The following is a 20,683-nucleotide window of genomic DNA, read 5'->3' on the forward strand; positions in this document are numbered from 1 at the left end:
CTGAATCCAATTGTGCTAATGAAAAAGGAGCTATCATCTCCCAGCCTTTTCTCCCCTCCTTGCCCCCTTCAGTTTGTCGCTGTCTCCCTGCCAGATGTTATCACATCCTCAGATTGTTTGCAGAGATGTTCAGAAGAGGGCCCTTAAGATGCTTCTGCCAAAATCCTCTGGGTTAGCAAAGAGCTATTACTTAAGCTATCTTAAATAAACCTGGCTTGTTTTGATTGATAAGGGATTGGGGATGCTTAAACGAGCAGCTCTTAAGGGGCTGTGTGTCCTGCCTACCTGCAGATCTGGTGAAGGGGCAGTGACAGGTAGCCGGAGACACTAACCACTCACCTATTTGCAGAAAGCACATCTGCCCACCACCCCTGAGTTAGCTCTCAGCCTCACTGACACCAGTGATTGTGGGCTGGGACTCCTGCATTCTGTTCCTAATTTAGCTGCTGGCCCACTGTGTAGTCTTGAGCACATCAGCTGTCTATGCCTCAGTTTCTGCATCGAGGCACAATCATCTTCACAGCAGGAGAACTGTGAGAGTTAATTGTAAAGTGATTTGATCCCCTTCTTGCTGAGTTACAAGCCACTGGTGCTACTTCTGCACTTCATAAGAATCAAGCTTTTTTCCCCCTTTTTCTTTCTGATGTCTTGAGTAAATGAAAAGCCAAATTTGTGTTCACAATGGGAAACTATACTTCACTTTAAAGAATGTTGTTTGTTCTGATGACTCACTATCAGAAGTATTGCTATGTTAAGTGGCCCAGCAAGAAATCCACCTTCTCAGCCCTCATCAGAACAAGCACGCAGTTCCAAGGGAGAATGCATCAAACAATTCATCTGTCCACATAAAGGGCTAAAATCTGCTGTCTGTGTGTCCTTTGAAACTTTTTGACTTTGTGTAGGTGGGTAAGGTTAGCATGAATGGATTCTTCAAGTGTATTCAAATAAAAAAACTACAATCAACTTCAGAGAGACCAACACAAGTAACAGTGGAGTAAGCAATAGCAGTCGTGGCTCCTTAGCTGGAATGACACACCCTGACTTTATTTTTGGCCATAGGGTGATGTTAGTTGCACTGTATTTATAGCAGTGCTGCTACTTAAGGATTTTTGCCCCTGTCTCTGCTAAGCAGTATGCCATTTTAGGACTCCTGGTCTCTAACATGATGTCAAGCATGCTTAGTATTAAGTAGCATAAACTAAGTTTAAAAAAGCATTAGTTAGTCTCCAGTACTGCAAACAACTTCTAAGCACAACTCTCCTGTTCTCAGGGCTGAACATGTACTATACAAAAAACATGGTTGTAACATTCTAGCTAAGCTGCAGATACAAATAATCTGTAATATGATCTAACTCTTCCAGTGGAATAGTTGGGGTAGGAGAGTGCTGCTTACCTGGCTAGAAAAATCTAGAATTGAGCCCTTAAAATGAAAGTTAACAACTATTCCTTGGTGATGGCTGAGGGTCAGTGTGCAAAGTGAGTGGTTTTGTAATACTGCTGTAGCCCAGGAGTTAAAAATCTGTTTTCAAGCAGGTGTCCTCCCAGCAAATTCTCACTCATCAAATTATTTTAAGATGCTTTCAGCTCTCCCAAAATGCTATGATGGATGGCAAGAAAAGCATTTTAAACATACTGCAGTTTAAGCTGGTTTACTGCTTAACTGTATCCTTTACTGGGTTTGCAGTTTTTTATTTTAAGCTGCAAAAAGATTATTACCATCTTAAAGCTGGGAGCTCCAATCTCCAAATCCCTGTGACATCATGCAAAAGTAAATGGGACAGTCAACTGACAGATACTGTCATAAGCTACCTGCTTGAAGCTCACACAAGCTTCTGACGCTGAATTCCTGCCTGTGAAGGCACAGTACCCAACCCTGTCCTCACCTGAGACAACCACGGTTTGACCACAGCAGCTTTGAACGGAGCTGCTTGGGATTCCCACCACAGGACATCATTACAGGGCCAGCCCTTACCTTCCCGGTATCCAAATGGCATCTTAGCTGGTGGTGCCTGACTGAGAAGTCGCGGTGTGACTGGCCCTCTCATGACTGAAATCTGCAAGAGGAAATGTGGTGATGGTGGGGAGAGGGTAGAAGATGGAGGTTCCCAGAGAAGTCTGGCCCCATTTGCCCCCAGGCATGGTTGGGATTGCAGGACTATCTCCTGGCAACCTCCTGCAAATGGGGACCATCCACTCTGGTGCTTGAAGGCCCTCTCTCCCTCCCTCCTCTCCACGATGCTCCTTCAGAGCAGTATTGCCAGACATCTGATAGCTGCTACTACCTCTCTGATCACTCTGCTTGCTACGCAGTGGGCCCCAAGAGCAGCTCACACTGTCTCAAGTGACATTAATTAATTACTCTTTTTTCCTCTCTCCATGGCTCTCTCTGTGGCCCACTGTCACTTCCATGGGGGTTTGCTGTGGCACCAGGTTTCCTCCTTCCCCAGCAGGATGTAGCCAAGGGACAGGACCTGGCACAGGGAGGGCAGTGTGAGAAGCCTTGCCCCCCTGCTACCCTGTTCCGGGTTATAGTCCAGCTTTCTCGTCTGTTTTTCTGACACATTTCTCCCCCCTTCCTACAAAGGCTCATTTTCCCAAGCTGATTTCAGAAGCAGTGGGAGATGCCGATGTGAAGCCAGCGCTGTAAAAGCACACTGAAACCTAGCTTAGACTTGGAGCCTGGCCTAGCCAGATCAGCAATAAAATTTTCAAAAGGAAAGAGGAAAAAAGCTATTTCCCATCGCAGGAGCAGTGGGGTGTTTTCCATGGGAACAATGATATTCTGGTTAAGTTCTAAGAACTTTTCTAATTATTAGGCCAAACCAATGTGAAAGCTGATGTCAGCGGGAAGAGCTGATGGGAGGAATTATAATTGTGTCTGGGGCCATATGAAAGCATTATACCATGTCTTGCTCCAGACTTTGCATGAGTCATTTTCCTCCTGGTCAGGATTTTGTATTGAAGTGCAGACTGGCATTTGACTGGATCTTTCCTTGTGCCAAAACTGCTGTGAAGTTGGTTTTGTTTGTTTTTTTTCCAGTGCCACTGTGAGAAGTACCATCAATAGAATTTCTCTGCTGTGGAGTCAGCATCAAGCAAGGCACGGCACTGCATGAGGCAGTAATTGCAACACTTGCTGTTGATTTACTGTCAGCAAGTTCTCTTGTGGAAAGAGTCCTTCCTCAGTTCCATCCATAAAACTCCCCTCGTGTCTGGGGGAATTATGACTACTTGCCACATCTGAATATCTGCCCCTGGGTGCTTAGGTCTTTAACTGTATGTAGATTTACTGTAGCAAACCTATTTGCTGCAGACACCTACCTTTAGACACCACATTGGAAGACTCTTCCCAAATTACACCATAGTTTCCATCTGTAAAACTGAGATAATAGGTTCTGTCCCTCCCTTGATTCAAAGGCGTTTTTCAAGAGCAGGTCCATCACGTGATCTGTCTCCAGCCTCCCCTTCACCTTATCCCAGCTCCCTACAGTGTCACTGAAGAAGTACCGGCTGTTTTCAGCGAGAGCTGGATTGGATTCCAGGCTACTCAGGAGAGGCAGGGCCCTCAACTTATTGATGTTGCTAACAGGCAAAACGAATTACAAGGCTGTGTAAATCTAAATTTTGTAGGAAATAACGAAGGAAGCCGTTATGTCAGAGAAACTGGGTAAAGCCTGAAAATGATCTGACAGTTTTCAGACACATCTCACTACTGTCTTCAAATCACAGAGGAAAACCCAGTGGCTCCCAGGCCTTGTGAGCTGTGTCATTTTTGTCCATATGATAAATTAAGCCACCACACCAGCAACAGCCACATTTGTTCACAGCTGCATGGTACTTGCTGAAGCCTTGTGCAATCTTTCTGGTGCATAATTTGGAAGGATTTATTATATGTCAAGTCTGCTTAATGTTCTTGCAGTTAAAACATTCAGACTTGTGTCATACCCACATAGTGCCCAGGCTGTAGTGGAAGAGGCTTTACTTTTTAGTCACTGTGAGTATTCAGCCTGCACTCTGAACAGAGTCGAGGCTCAGCCCTGGTACAAGGTCTCTATTCACACTCTCTGAGTGCAAGCAGACCTTGAGCACAACTTTTCTGAGACTTAGATATGTGGATACTCAGAACTTTTCAGTTTATGCATTCAAGAATATATAATTGCCTAAAATGCCTAAACTTTGCATGGGATTTTAAAACACTGCTGGTTTTTACTTAGTAGCACAAAAAGTATACAAATCTACAAAAAAAAAAAAAAAAAGAAAAAAAGAAAAGAAAACCCAAACACAGAATACCTAGATTTTGCTGCCTCTGTTTCTTAACCACCATGGGCATTACTCTGAGTTGATTACTTTTCTCTGCAGTTGCATCTTATGATTTTGAGCCCTGAAGTCTTATTTGGCTGGTACCTCAGCTAAACCAGACTGTGCCTCCTGGGAAGGAATCCCTTCATTTTCCCCATCTTCTGCTAGAAGTCTCTTGTGTGTTGCTGCGAGTTTGGTTCTATCTCCCAAAGACTGATTTATCTTGATTTATATGTTTGTTTTTGATAATTTTCTCTGCTGCAAACACCAGTCATCTGTACAAGAGCTGGAAGAAGTGACTTTTACTGCTCCATCTTACCTTCTTCCAACATCCACTATCCAGTCAAAGTACAGTCATCAAAGACAATTACTTTATAGGGTCCCTTGTCTGGTAGGTGCATGCTAGAGCTTCTGTTACTAAGGGCAGTTGTTCATACACCTGAGGCATTCCATGATATAGCGATTTGCACAGTGACAACATCTCAACATCAGCATGAATGTCTAGATCACACACAGATTCTTGAAACACTGCAGCTCCCATATTTGCAGCCTCTAGTCCAGTAAAGCTCCTTGTGTTGTAGGTGGGACTAATGATCCTCGATACCTCCTGAAGCAGATGAGCCTCCATCCATCAATCCTTCTCTGTTTTCTGATGCAAAGTCATAAAACTGGAATTAAAATTCATCCTGCTGCAGCATGTAGTGGTTTCCCTCTCAACAGTTTTCGGAGTGAGAGCGGCAAGTGTGAAGGTGTTGAAAAGCAGCCTGTGGTGCGCCATGTCAGCTGTAGCTCTTTGGCAGGAAACATTGCTGTAGCAAGATCAAAACTGATATTAGCATGGTGTCTGGGGCAATGTTGCTTATTCGTTTGGTTCTGCTACAGAACTTGCTATTCTCTTGCTTCATGGCTTCAGCTATAGAACATGGGCAGTGGCAACTATCATTATTGTTATGAAGGGATAGTTAATCATGCTTCTCAGTGGAAAATTGGATTCTTGACAAAATCATGTTGCTTAAAGTTTTGTCTGTTGGTGGGAAAATGTCACTTTTTTATGAAAAATTATTTAAACAAAAAATTTTTGCCTGAAACTTGTAGAAATGATTTCTTCAGTGCAATGCTGTTCATTTTTATGGGAAATAGGGACAGATGTGTTTATATTTTCTGTCTGTTTTTTTGGGTTACTATTATAGCACTGACTCTTGTGGTTGTTCAGAATACCGTTCAAGTGCCAAAGAATGAACAGAGGGCCAGTATCTATTTCACGCTTTTATCAGGGTAAATCCATGCTAGCGCCACTGAAATCAAAGGAGTTTTTTTGTAAATATGTCAGTCTAACTACAGGGCTTGTTGACTGGTCGAGCATTAGGGGCAGAGCTCCCTCGTGGAGACATGGCTTATATTGGCAGAATAATAGTAATCTTTTGCCAATATACTTCAAACTAGTTCCCCACATACTGAAAAAACTAGTTTCTGCTGACACTGCTTTTGTCAGAAGAAGAAAAAGATCTAGCCTCTGACTGATACAGTCATACCAACAGACACATTATGCAGATGAGGGCTTAGATGTAGTATCTGGTCCTGAATGCCACCTGGCCAGCCCTGCAGAGTGTTTTTTGCTCTTGTTGCTCACTTGTAGTGAAACCAAGTAACACCACTTCCCCCCTCCATGGATGCTTGGGGCAAAATTACAAAGTTGCAAGCTGATTTGGTAGGTAAAGTAGGTCCCTCTACTAATCCATGATTTTTCATGTGAATGGCTAGGTTCATTGCTGTGACTTGCTAACAAAATAATAGTCTGTCTTCTTGGTGATAAGCCACAGAGCCCTAGAGGCACTCCTGGCACCTTCCAAAGAGCAATCTAAGGTACATGTCAGCACTGATTAAATGGAAGCTTTATAGAAAGCGGTTTGGGCTTTGATTATTTCAGAAGCACCAGTAGTCAAGGAACTGGATCACTTGAGCTGTCAGCTGGGTGATTTAGAACAACTCCTATAGGGAGTAATGAAGGTTGTGATAAACTGCAGTGTAAGAAGCTGGTAAATAACTTTTACAGTATTACTGTATTTGGAAGCACTTAATAATGGCAACTAGTGTCACGGATCTTATTGAAAGGTGCTTTCCAGAGATATATAATAAAATGAACTTAATGGGTCTAAACCATTCTCCAGGAACTCAGGTGAAATCAATAGAAAGACCTTAGGGTTGATTTAAAAAAGGAAAATGCCATCAGTAGTGTTACATTTTTATTGATAACATGAAACAATTAACTCATTTGGAGAAGAGGAATAGATGTGTTTATGTTAATGCTGATTTATTACTTTATTACTTCTATAACACAGAACAAGGCTTCCAAACCATTGCTTCCAATTGTTCTTTTATCTTGGCCTATTTATCAGCTCTTTTTATCATGAAGCCCACGCAAAAGAGGTGAGACATTTATTATGTTCTTTCATTTCACAATGCATAATTCAAATCTGGAAATATTGTTTTCCTGAAGAAATACACATATATTTGTAATACTTTTTCTCTAGTTTTATTTTCAGTAGATTATTTTAAGAATTGGTCACATTTGGCAATTTATTTTTATTGTCTTTAGATTCGATGTGCTATTAAATAAATTCAGGTGCTTGTATTGACTATAATTAGAATTTGGTTTGATGACACTCAGCGTATCCATATGTGCAGAGATAATGTTCTGGAAGATCTCTTTGCACAAGTTTAGGGCTCTTTTATCTGCTTTCCTGCACTTTTGGTGCTTAGGGAGTATAGGAAGGCAGCATTTTAGTTTGTTGGTGCCTGCATTGACCAGGGTGCCCAACTGTGACATGCTGATGGATGATAGAGGACCGGCTGTGTGCAGAACAATCAGACCTGATCCCATTTCGGTTACGGCTGGTGCCCAGGCTCACTTTGACTTCAGAGTGGGAGCTCCAGCCTGCACCGAAGTGAGTAGGAGCTCTGGATGTTTGAGATGACTATGTGGCTGTGACCACTCCTTGATCTCTGTGGCATTCATTTTCTCCCATCAGCTGTGTAAAACCTTTGCAGACCTTGTTTATGTGAGTAATTATTTACTGGAGTGAACTTATCACTAGTGAAAGGTCTCGGTTTGGCTGCCCCACATACTGACATCCAGCGCACTGTTTAGCTCTCAGATGCTTTGGTGTATACTATGACGATGTCCAGAGATTTACATGACGCTGGGCCCTTGCATTTCCTAATGAGCTTTTGTCTCTTTTGCAATGTCTGTGGCCAGGCACAGAGCCGTGGGATGTGCGCAAAACCCCATGTAAGAGGTAATGTGAGGTGGGGGTTGTTACATTGCAATGAACCTGCAATAAGTGTTGAAACTCCTTCACTGTACCCCGTGCAAAGGAGGGGATGCCAGGAGGGTGGAAGAACAGTTGGTGCCCTGCTTGTTCTCTGCCTTCTGAATTTCTGGAAGACAGCTGAAATTTGGGAACATGGTGGGCAGCTGTGTGACCCCTCACTACAGCTCCCTGATTTTGTCTTACAAGTCCTAGTCAGCTTCTAACTGAACACGATAAAAATATTCTTTTCAGCAAATAGACAGTATCTTTAGATGATATCCTAGGTGAGCTTTTGTCTAGGAGCAGTCAGGGATTCTTTGATGAGTGGTTTTTTTTTCCTTTTCTTCCCTCAGAAAAGTCGTAATTTGTCAAAACTGAAACCATTCATAAAACAGGATGCCTTTTCTCTGCTCTCCCAGTGCAACCAAAGCACGGAACTGCTTTTTCAGAATGTGCATTAGAGGATGTTTTGACATTTTTGAACCAGAAACCTTCATAATTTTATTTCAATGGAGGCAACTTTATATTTTGAAGTTTTAGGAAATTAAGATCAGAAAATTTAAATGAAAAACATTAAAATAGAAACAAAATGTTTAAAAATAATGACAAAAAAAACACTCTGAGTGACCCAAACTGAACGTTTTGTTCAGCTCCCAGGTTCTGAGTTTTCAGTATTTGACTGCGACACAGATGCAAGATATTGACAAAGCAGCATTCTTAGATTAGACCAGAGGTTCCTCTTGCCCTGCAACAAGCATGCAAAATTCTGCAGCAGCAAAATCATCCCTGAAAAATAGGATATAGATTGAGGTCCAGGGTATATTCTGACATTCCTAATAATTTTGTGAAGTGGCAAGTTTCTCCTGTGTGTCTATTCTTGCCTCCCTTGAACTACTGCAAATAAAGGGAAGACCAATGTTTAATTTAGTGCTACCACTTTTCTTGGATCAAATTGGCAAAAGACTTCTTGTAGGTGCATGATGGGACTCAGATATTAGTAATATATATATCGTGTTTATAGGAATGTAAGAGAATAAGAGCAGAGCAGAAAATTGGCAATTGCAGTCCTTTCACTCTGCATCCATCCATTCAGTTTAGTTGTCCCTTTTGAGAAATGGGCTATTTTGGGTCTCCTCTGCCTGGGTCTTTCTGTAAGGGTGCTGCTGCCCGCTGAGCCAGCCCGGTGCCTGACCAGCCTGCGTTCCTGATCTCCCGTCAGAGTGCCGAGCCCGGGGCCTGCCCCTTGCCAGGCCACACAGTGGGTTTTGCCGCTGCCTTTGTGCAGAGCTGTGGAGCGGAGGTACAATGTCCTAGCACAAAGACGTGCTGCTCAAACCCGTGTGGATATACTTGCGAGCCCCCCAAAAACCTGTACACAGGTAAAGTAATGCAGTTATCCACCGCTTTGGGCTACGCTGTCATTCTGTATCAAGACGAATTAGTGTACTCGGAAGCAATCAGAAGTAATTACTCTTTAAGAAACAATAGGCGTCACTCTGTGGCTTCTATCTGACAGCTAAAGAACTTGGCTTCCTGTGAAAAAACCCATACAGCTTAATCTTCTTGTGTCAGATCATATTTCCCTGTCTTCTCTCGGTAAATGTTTACATTGCTGCAGTAAAAGGGGCACTGTGTGATCTCGGCTAACAGGGGGCTGTGTGTTTAGAGACGGTAATGGCATCCAGCATCTTTCAGCTATCGTTCTCAAAATGAATGCCAAGAGGGTTTGCAGGTACTGGAGAGCCTCCCTGCAGGGGCTTGAGTGGTCCCATTTTCAGGAGTAAATCCCAGTTCCATGAAGCCAGCTCCTACTGTTACATTACTGCGACATAGCAATGATAGGAAATGAGTACGGAAACCTGGCTATTCTTTTGCTCTTCAGGAAAGACCCTGAAGGATGTTCCAACTGATTTGTTTTAAGAGTGTAAATAGTCACACTGAACCCTCTTTTGCCACCCCTACTACTGCATTTACATTCTGATCACCTGCTTGTCATTTTTAGGGGTGTCCTTAAAGAACTCCCCCTTCCTGAGGGCTCCACTGGGATCCTCTGAGTGTTATGCAAATCTAAACTCAGTTTGTGAATAGAGCCTGTGTTTGAAATTCTCCAGAAAAGGTAAACTGCAGGATTCACCCTAGTGAAGATGAGGCCAAAAAGGGGCAGACTGAGATACTGGTGAGCTCTGTACTCATAGTGATTATCAAGTGCACCCCTTTCTTAGGCAGTAAAGTAGAAGGAGTCTACTCCCTCTGTTTTCAGGTCCTGGCAAATACTATTATCTCCGTACTTCTATTTGATTAAACTAGCTGCTGTCATAACTGATGCTGTCATGAGAGGGTTGTTTCAGCCTTTCATAACTTATCTTTGCAGTAGTTTCTGAGAAAGGATAGCTGAGTAATGACAAAGTGATCTTGTGGCTAACGCAGTGAAGTAGTGGATAGGAAATCTGGATTCATTTCCTGGCTTTGTTTTGGATGTCCTGTGTGACCAAGTACACAGTTGCCATTCACCTCAGCATTCCTCTACATCAGATAAAACTAAGAACATTTCCCAGATCAGAAGATGATTGTGAGGATATGTTCATTGGTGAGAGATTGAAATATTCCATGTTATTGGGTGTTTGGAAGTAAAATAGTAAAATAGTTAAATATTCTTCCTTAAATGGATTTTACTGTATCTGTGAGAGTTAACAGTGAGACAAGGTTTTTAAGGAGAGACAGTCTCTTTCATCAGACCAAACCTTAGCTGACCTTAATTAGTCTTTTAAAAGATCCCACAATTCTCAGTAAACCTCGTCTTGCTTAATTTCTTAGGGTGGTGTAGCATTGGAACAGGTCACACAAAGAGGTTGTGAAGTCTCCATCTTTGGACATTCTTAAGACTCAGTCAGGCCAAGTCATGAGTGACCTGATCTAGCGTTGGCAGTAGTCCAGCTTTGAATGGGAGGTTGGACTGAGGACCTCCAGAGGTCCCTTCCAACCAACGTGTCTGTGATTCTATGATTCTAGTTAGGTTTGTCCTTCTAAACTGTTACATGGAAGTGGAGAAAGTTATGATAAGAAATGTTTGTATCCTTGTGCAGTGGAAGCAAACAAGATTAAGAGTTTCTTACCATTTATTACTAGTATTAAGTATTCTAACAAAAGTAAACTCTTAGTGATTCTTATGTGAATAGCCTTGCTTTCTTGCTCTCTCAAAGCAAGATTAAGTATAAATATTAGATTAGAGTAGATATACTATCTACCCTTCCTATGAATTTTTATATTATACCCATTGGTTATGCACATTACATAATACTTTATTTATTTGATAGCATCATACTTATATATCACTTTTGTGATAATGAGGCAAAAATTGCCAGGCATAAATTTTACAAACACGTTGAAAAATACAGTGCAAGTATGTCAGTGTCTAATGAGGACACTTGAGACTAAAATCTTTCTTACCTACAAACATTTCAAACTAACACATAAATGCTCTACAGAGTTAACAGCTCTTACTGTTCCACTAATGGAAAGTATTTGCTCTTTCCTATAAAAAAGATAAATCATTATTCAGCTATTTCTCTCTTATGTTCAAGGTCCAAATACTCTTATCTCTGTAATAGAAACCAGCAGAACTAAATTAGTCCTCTCAAACCCAAAGTGGCTTCTGTATATACTCCTCTAGCTATTAGTGCTAAAAGCTCTCACATAAAGAACAAAAACTGTAGTGTAGTAAAACCATGAGGTTCTCATTTTATATTTTTATGTTTACTACTTATTACTATTTCATGTACATGAAATGATATAAAAAGATACTATGTGTGTATGTTTACAAGGGTACACAATGTCACAAAGTCTGCGTGTTCTATTAACAGGCTTGTAAATCCTGGTTTTGCCTGTGGAAGCAAATTGTTGCATTTGCATCTGTCATTGATGTGTATATGCAAAAGGCATGAATGGCAAGTGCCAGGAATTAGGAAGATGAAAGACGCAGAAAGTCAAAGCACTGCGTGAATGTTCGTTTGTCACAGCTCATTCCTCCTGTCATCTTGCAACCGCCATCTTACATCCATATCAAATACCTAAATTCTCCACTCTTGCTGCTTTTGTCATGAAAAGAATGCCATAACTGTATAAACAATAATCATTTTCCTTTGATGTTTGTCTGGGGATTTACATGTTCTTTTTAAGCGCAACGGAATGGCTTGTCACTCTGTGTGCGTGTACTGGGAGAAAATGGAAGGAACCTCCCCATTCCCTTCTGTTCCTGCTGAGTATTGACTGGATGCCTTCCTTGTTCCCTCCTAGCCACGGCCTCCAGGAGGTGGGAGAGGAGCTATGACAACACCATCTTTGCTGATATTCTGGGAGCTCCAGAGCTGAATGTATGAGCTGCCATAACATGAACTCCAACGCCCTGGCTCCCAAGTGGAACTGCAGTGGATTTGTATCAATGGTACCTCAGAGAAGGGGCTGGTAGTGCACTGCCGATGGCAACCACAACATGTCTTTTTCCCTCAGCTACAAGAACTCATGAAATGCAGGGAGAGGTGCACATTATGCTGTCCCGTGAATTATCCAAAGGGGAGCTTTTTCCTAGGTATATAGATAACTAAAGAGGGAGACAAGACTGTAAGAGAGGCCAACAGGCCTATAACAGTAGGATTGAATCGAGACTCAGCCAGGTCCAAGGTCACAAGAAGGTAGTGTCACAAGTGTGGAAGAGGGCATGCTGCGGCTGGACTGTGAGCCATAGCTGTCTCCTTTATCTCATACAGCCAATTATCCTTGTGGGGACTGTGGAGGACAGTATTTGTCTAAGAGGCAGAAGACCAAGCAGAAGTACCAGTTCAGGGTAGCTGCAATGAACATATACGATGTATGTATGGCACATGGTAATCCACTGCTCCAAGTAATCTTTTTCTATTCCTCTTGAGGTGAGAAATTTTTGCTTAATACTATGGCTCATTGCTTGAACTGGTGATTAATACCAAATCACAGTAGGCTCCATTCTTTTAGCATGAATTACTTTTTTTTTTTTTAAAGGTGAAGTAAATAGCCTGATCCCAGTTTCAAGAGGCAAACATCAGTGGAGGGGGTTGTCCTGGCCAGATGAGCCTGGACTCTCTCTGGAATGGTATTTGAACACAGAAACCCATGTTACTCTTTCTGTTCTGTAGAGGTCCTTGCACTATGCTTTCAGCCACAATATCCAAAGACTGTGAATTAAGCAATGTAGCTAACAGCTGTCCCGTGTCGTTTGCTGTCTTGTTCTTTGCTTAGGCAGGGAGTAGTGTGGCTTCCTTCAGCAGGGGTTGTCTGTCTAAATGTATGCTCTGCTCTGTGTTTATGTTGGAAAGGGAAAGCTCAAAGGTTATGTGCTAGGAGTTAAAAATGGAGGATGTCTGATTAGGGACATCATCTCATTCCCAGTCACGTGCATGTATGTGTATGTTCATGTATATGCCCGTGTCCCTCATTACCACTGGAAACTGGGGATGCTCCATGCCTCTGAAATGCAAGCTATTCCTTTAGGTGGCCATCAGAGGTCAGGGCTGCCTTTGAAGGGAAGTGGACTTAACCTTATCTCTGACTAATTAGTTGTCTCCTTTGTAATAAGGAGAGACCCAAGATCAGGTGATAAAAGTGCCTCTGCTGCATCAGAACAAAGCTGTATCTAACCTGATGTCCTGTCTTTGGGAGTGCAAGTAGTGGAAGGATAACAAAAGAGCATAAAGAGGCACAAAGGTGGGAGTCCTTTTTCTAACATGCCCTCCCAGCTTCTGGCATTTTGCATGGAGGCACTTCCTGAGCTCCAGGCAGCAACTGAACTGCTGTATTTAATAACTGTTGGTGGAGCCCCACAAATTTATTTAAACTATTTCAAACCATTTATTCCTCTACATCAGTGACTTCCATATTCAACTACACATTGTGTGAAAAGTGCTTTTCTTTTTTAGATATGCCATCTGATAATTTCATTGGATGTTATAAAGAGCAAAGAGTAATTATTCCCTGTTTATTTTCTCCATCTCACTCCATGTTGAATACCTCAATTACATCCAAGTTCAGTTGTCTCTTTTGTAAGCGAATGAGTCCCTGTCTGTGAGGTCTCTTCACTTACAGAAGCTGTTTGGTACCTCCAATCACCCTCTTTGATGTTCTTGCTGCTTCTCCTAGCTCTACTACCTCTTTTTGAGTTGATGTGACCAGAATCACATGCAGTGCTTAAGACATGGACACACCAGGGATTGACAAAATTGTAAAATGATGTTTTCAGTTTTGTTGTCTCTTCTTTCCTGGTTGTTCCTAGCACTGTGTGAGAGTTAACAAGCAGCTCTATTGTTAGAAGACCCTAGAGGGAGAATCTCTCAGGCTCCTCCTGGAGAAAGGACTTAGGTAATAGGACATGATTTATCTGTTTAATTTATATTGGACTGTTTGATTTTGAGAAATTAACTTCCTCCCTGAAGAAAGATCTCAGATGAGATTTTCAGTTGAAAGGTGTAAAGACAGAGTGAGAAATTAGTGTTGATAGCAGTGCAAAGCTGTATGCTTTGAACCTTCTTTCTTGTTGCTCTGCTCCACTGTATATCTTGCTTACAAGACAAAGTTTAGGGGCAGGACAGGGGAGACTGCCTTATCCAGAAACTGCCAACCAGATTGTTTCCCTTGGATCAGGCCCTATCTCAGCAGATATGTCCTTGACTTTTCACAGGCAAAAGAAGCACTTTAATGAAAAAACAAGATACTTCCCAGAGTCCCACAGCTTGCATTTTGAACTATCGCCCCTAACAAGGGACCTTAAAACTGACCCAAAGATGTTAATTTAACCATTACAATTCCATTAGTCTAATTTGTCTTGAAGCATCTTTAACTAATTACCTGCATTTGTAAGTTATTCCACATGTCATGAGATAAGAAATGTAGCAAGTCATAGGTCACTGCTTTGGGCTGCCATCACATAACACAGACCCTACATGAAAGAGAATTTGGAGTTGATAGCAGGAATCTAAATGACAGCTACTCAGTCAGTACAAGGGAGCCATGGCTGTAATGTAAAAACTGGACTGTTGTTTTAGAAGTGGTGTTTTGGAAAGGATGGGGCATGCCCTCATTAGCAGAAGAAGGTTTAGGCAGACTGAGCATAATGCATTCCCTATAAGCATTTATCTTGAAGGTGGTAATTTGATAAATACAGGCCCCTACTAAAGCCATTTGCTAAATTTGGCAGGCAATAGTATTAAAAATTTATGATGGAATATGGAACTGTCCCTTTTCAAAGAGACCTGATTATGTCCTGAACATTACTTAAAAAGCTCATTTGGGAACTGCTGTTGGTTTCTTCACATGACAAGTGTTGAAACGAAGGCAAAGATCAATTAAGAATCTGATTAACAGTTGCTCAAGCCTTTCATTGGCTTAGTGTGTTTGGATTCGGCTCCCTATTACTTGCTGGAGATCTGTCCATGAATTTACAGTGGGATTTGCAACATGATGCATGCCACAAGCGCTTTTCTCTCTTAGATTTAGGCAACTGCAAACTTCCTTTCATTTCTCTTGTTGCAGAGCATGTAACACTCCCTCTAGAGACTAAATGAAGAGAAGGACTTTGTATGTAATTAAAGCAAAATGAAGCATTCAGAAAATGTTCTCTTTCGTGTTTCCATTTCCTTCTCCACTGAAGGAGGAGGGAAGGAGGGAGCTATCTGAGAGAGATTCCCCCCCGCATCGATGTAGAGTGTCATCACATTTTTGGCTGTGTGTGCTGGGTGTGAGGGGTAATTAACTCCCCCCCTACCCTTCTGTCCCTTAGCTGATCCTTACCAGATAACAAATACGATTGAATTCTTCCCTTCTCATCACTCATTTGGTCAAATGAGCCATAAATCACAGCTACCCTAAATTGTAGAGGCTGCCAACACATCAGAGGGCTGGAGCAGGAGCTCCCTGTGATCACAGCAGGGAGGTGAGGATAAGGAAGCCCCTGACCAAGCTGTCTTTTCTGTAGTCAGGGCTTTATTCAGACAGTGAGGAATAGAGTGGACCTAGGAGTCTCTGTGCTCCTCTCACAGCCACAAACCTGCTGCAGTGGCTTAACAGCATTCTGGTGTTACCTACCATCCTCAGGAGAAACTGAAATCCTCCTCTTTCTCCAGGCTGTAAGGCAGTCACTGAGATTAGGTGGAAACTTTACTTGGTGATGTATTACTGCGGAATTTATACCTCCCTACAAATACCCTTTCCTGACACAGCTGGGGGGAGAAGGGGCTAATTGATTTGTATCTCCCCCTCATCATCAGCCAGCACTGGGTGTGCTCTGTCCTCTGCGAGGAGGAGCAGCTGCATCGCTGGGCTGCCCCCAACCCCTGCCACACAGCAGCAACCAGCCCAGCGCTACTGCATGGCCTGCTGGTGCACACACCATGGCGCTTCCTTCTTTCCTATGTGGAAGTTCACCTGTTATTCTTCTACCTGATATTCCTACAAGTCTCCAAATCTTTAGCCTGTCTGCGATGGGCATAAGGTATCTACCAGTTTGCAGTGAAAAATCACAGACAATACATGCCTTCAATCTCTTGCTTTTATCCTAAGCCGTGAAGGGAGGCCCTCCTGTGCTTGTCGGCTTTGCATTCTTGGTGTGTGCAGCATAGCTGGGTATTGTAGGTTAAAGGTGAAGAGTTGAGCAGGGAAAAAAAGCAGGAGCAAAGCAGCTGTTTAATGAGATAGAGCGTCTTTCCTCTTGAAGACTGCTTATCCATATCCTGTCTGTTGGTAATTGCACAGAGTATTTTCTTTATGGAGCATATAAGCACTGTTTTCCCAGTTTAATATATTTTACCCTTTTGCAGGATCATCTTTTCGCCTTGGTAGCATTAAATCATTCTTGATCATAAGCAACCTGCACATACTTTTTCAAGCTGCTTAGTTTTGCCCTGTGCATATTTTGCCTCATAGTTATGACAAAGTTCAAGTGTGCTGAGGAGTCAAAGCTTAGATGGTCTCAGTCTGTCCCTAAGTTTGGGCCCATGTAGTCCCAGATTTCAGTGATATTTGGAAACTCCTCGTTTCCACCCAAAACTGTCTCAGGGTATAACAGAACCTGTAAAGTTACAAATCCAAATATTGTAGAAATTAGTTACAATGCTAGGATGTGTTATGCTGACAGTTAGGGCCAAACCTTGGAAAGATTAGCTTCTTGGTTGCTGTTTTAGCTTTGTCATGTCACTGCCTGTCTTTTTTTCTGCTATTTTCATTTTTGCTGACTCCTCCCTGTGCCTTGCTCTGTTTTTCATGTAGTTTCTTTGCCTCTGGGTGCCCCTAAGAATCTCAGGTAGGATACCTATACTGATGCATCCCATGGCTCCATCAGTGTTGTCATTTGCTGAGATTCATCTCCGGAAAGAGACCTAGGAATCCATCATTACAAAATCTGCCTAAGCCTATGGGGGCCAGAGGAGCCCATCACAGCAGTTAAGAAAGATCATTGGAAAATGGCTAGTGTATGTATGCTGCCATTGCACGTACCACTCTCCTTGTTGATCCCTGGAGGGGCCCTGGGAGGGTACAACAGTTGCTGATGGAGAAAAGCAAGAAAAGAGAAAGGATGCATCTGTCAGGAAGAGATGCAGTCATGATGACTACTGCTTGGCATGATAAAAAGCATGTGCTGCTCAGAGGTGTGGTCATGGACAGGTCAAATTCCACTGATGTCTCCCCAGCTAGCTCCTGGAGGTCCTCCTGCTGTGACTAATGTGAACAAACCTGATTCCTTATGTCACCTCCATGCAGTTGGGATGTACTGGATTGCAAATTAGGGATGGAAGCAGGGACATTTCAGGGTGGGGAAAAGACCGGTCGGGGATTTTTCTGATGCCAAAAGGTTTCAGATGTGACTTGTATAGATAATGTCACCAGGCATAAATGCTACAGGGGGTTGGTGAAATGACAGGATCCTGGGCTGGGACTAGAAGTGGTTTGCTCTGGGGTGAGGACTTCTAAAATGGGAGAGGCTTTGGGAGTGCGGAGAAGATGGAAGCCCTGGCTTGAAGAGCTTTGTGAGAGTCTATAATAGGAAGGGTTAGTGGGTTTGAGCCCTGGGGAAGAGGGGATCTACCTCACAAGGGATTGAAGGAACTTATTTTGGCGATATTCACATGACTATCCCTCCCCCATCCTGTGCACATGACTGCATGCGACAGTCATTTTTGCTGACGGAAATGTAGTTGCTCTATTTTCTGCCCCACCTTCATCCCCTTGTCTTTTTACTTGTCCATACAGTATCAAATACCCTATGGCATCATGTAATTAAAATAGATGATTATGCAGATGTAAATGGATCCCTAAAGAAACCTAGTACATGGACATAACACCAGGGGTAAGTTCTAACTGATTATGTAGCTATAAAAAAGTTTCTTCTTTAAAAATACTTTTACATTTTTTTCTTCTTTTTTAATGCTAGCTCCTTAACATTTTCCTCTCCAGGTAAATTGTGAAATAGAAGAGAGGGAGCTCAAGCCTAACAAAGAGTGCCTTGTAAAAGTGCAGGCTGTAGCTTTCTGGGCTTAGAAACCTCTGAAGACCACAAAATCTTTCCTCTGGTTTGCAACACCCTTCCCCCTTCCATGCAGAGTGCAAACCCTTTGTGCATTTATCTTCCAGAGCTGTGACTTCCACTCTCATTTTTATTAGCTGCGAATTTTCTCTGTTTCAAAGCAGAGATTCTTCCTTTGGGAAAGTTTTGGCCCTGCAAGTGCCCTGGGTTTAAATAGGGTGGAAACTCCTTGTTTTATTCTGTTTCTCCACTGCTACCTCCAGTTCATGATTTCTGCTCCTCTGTGGCCTCTGCTAACATGCAGAATGGCATGAATATGGTGGTTTTCTCTCCGGTTATAATGAAATGTGGCTGTGTTACAGGCACAGATAAGGATGCTGGAGGGACTGTAGGCCTCTCACCAGCACCGTTTCTTGTTATGTGGTGGAGAAGAGGTACCACTTTTCCCTTCTCCTTCATCAGCCTGGTTTTATTGAGCCTTTTCAATTACCAGCAAGTGATAGCATTACTGCCCATGTTTTCTTGTCCCAAGGTTTAAAAGATATGTTCAATGCCCATGTTAACCATCTCCATTCTCAGTAGCACCTTTATGATGATACTGCTTTTCTAACCCACAGTGATCTTGCAAGCCTTCACACCAGGTAATCCAACCTCTTTGGCTTCTTTCCCAGAGGTGCAGAGTTCTGAGGGGAAAGCTCAGTGAGGATATTTTCCCCTGATATTGGTGGATCCATGTCTCTAGGGCTGCTCAGTCCCTTCCCATTGCTGTCAGCTAAATTCTATTTACAGAATATAATCATTATTTTTAAAGGAAATAAGGAAGAAAAGAAAGAGTCTAAACCAAAGTTACCTACATTTTCTGTCACAAAGTACAAACAAGGTGGAGCTGCCCTGGCACTCATACTGCTAATTAAAGGATAATAGGTTATGTAAAGAGAAATGCATAGTCTCCTCTAAGAGTGAATCTGCAGCGGAGCAGGAGGTACCATGTGCGTGGAGGGACCAAGGGGTAGTTGGTGCCTGATGCAGAGACTGTACAGATTGCACCTCTGACAGCAGTCCTCAGAGCAGCATCAGGAGCTCTGGCAGACCATAGCAGAACTTTTCTACCTCATTATGTGCAGAAAAGCAACTGGTTTCTACTCATTAGACACTAATCAAGGTCACCCCGTTGTTACTGAATGCTGTGCATTCACTGCACTCTTGGCAGGAGGGCTTGCTCTGCTCCTGTGCGTGCAACAACAACAAAAAATAAATAAAAGGAGAAGAAGTCCTTTGGCCAACCATCTGTTGGAGCACAGGCCGCAGACACAGCGTGGATGCAAACGCCTGAATGCATTTTGGAGGTGTGCCCTGTGACCCATCTTTCCAGGGAGGAATTCACTGAGAAAATAGATTGCACTAGACTGTTCCTGGAACTGCAGTTAATCATGCCTTTTCTATATTATTGCTACAGGATTAAAAAAAACATTGCTCCTGTTTTCAGGCTTATCAAAGGCAGCAGCACCTCTCTCTAATCTCCTATTTCCCTGCTCTCTTTAAAGTGTTTAAATGAATGGAGTGCTGATGAGCAAGGATGCGGTGCCAGCAGGGATGGTGTCATTTAATGCCTCGCTATTTGTGCTATTTAATGCCTGTGTGGCTTTATGTGTCCTGGGTGACTTGCTAACCATCTGGCATCCTCCACCCTTTCATAGGACAGACGGAGGTGTAGACAGCATCTTCATTTCTCCAGTCCAGAGAGTGACCGGTGGCAATAAAACAGCATAGTTCTGATGTGCCTGTTTCTACATAGCCTGCACCTCCTCTCTCACTGGAAGATGAAGTTTGCAGGCCATGGTTTGGTGACCCTTGAGACCAGGCAGCTTTGATGTGAATGAGCTATGGGCACATAACTTTATTTCTCTTGAATTAGCTGGCATACACAACCTGGATTTTTCTTCCAGCTGTGAAAGGAGGATCATAATCTGATCTGCCTTAGCACCTGTTTGTACACAGTTAACTCGTCAAAGGATTTCAGACAAGCTGAAATCAGCAGAATTAGTGCATATCGCATCAGCTCTTTGTCCTAAGAGCCCTACAGCTGGATTTACTGTATCATTGAATCACTGCCTGAATTTTCAGCTTTATTACTTTCACTAATCACAAATAGTTGGGTTGTGTCCTCCAGTCCGCTAGGAAGTAGGCTGAGATCCATCCTACTGCTTTCATACCACTGTCAGCTGGCATTAAATTTCAGTCATTTTCTCCTTTGAGGCATAACTGAAGTTGGTGACCTAGAAGTAAAATACTCTGTATTGTGTTAGCAGGTGGTCCCTGGAGTTTTTCAGTCTAAGTTGGGATGTTTTCTCAGCTAGTTCTCATGTATATCTTCCTGTGGCCATTGTACTTTAACTACCAACAATCCTCTGGTAGCAGGTTTATTAATTCCTTTCTACTTTCTGCTATGTATAGCTGCTCAGATCACAACTAAATGAGGGCTTTCTTTAGTCTGTGGAGTGGTCATGATATCTACTATAAAACATTCATTTTC

At 42.6% G+C, this 20,683-nt stretch overlaps 1 protein-coding gene across 9 annotated transcripts in view; it reads left to right on the forward strand.

Annotated features, from left to right (window-relative positions):
* Positions 1-20,683, forward strand: part of SENP5 (SUMO specific peptidase 5) — a 166,967-nt gene that overhangs the window by 107,759 nt on the left and 38,525 nt on the right. The gene's annotated exons all lie outside the window — the stretch shown is intronic.

Source organism: Apteryx mantelli, chromosome 9 (genome assembly GCF_036417845.1).
Source record: "Apteryx mantelli isolate bAptMan1 chromosome 9, bAptMan1.hap1, whole genome shotgun sequence".
Taxonomy (NCBI): Eukaryota; Metazoa; Chordata; class Aves; order Apterygiformes; family Apterygidae; genus Apteryx; species Apteryx mantelli.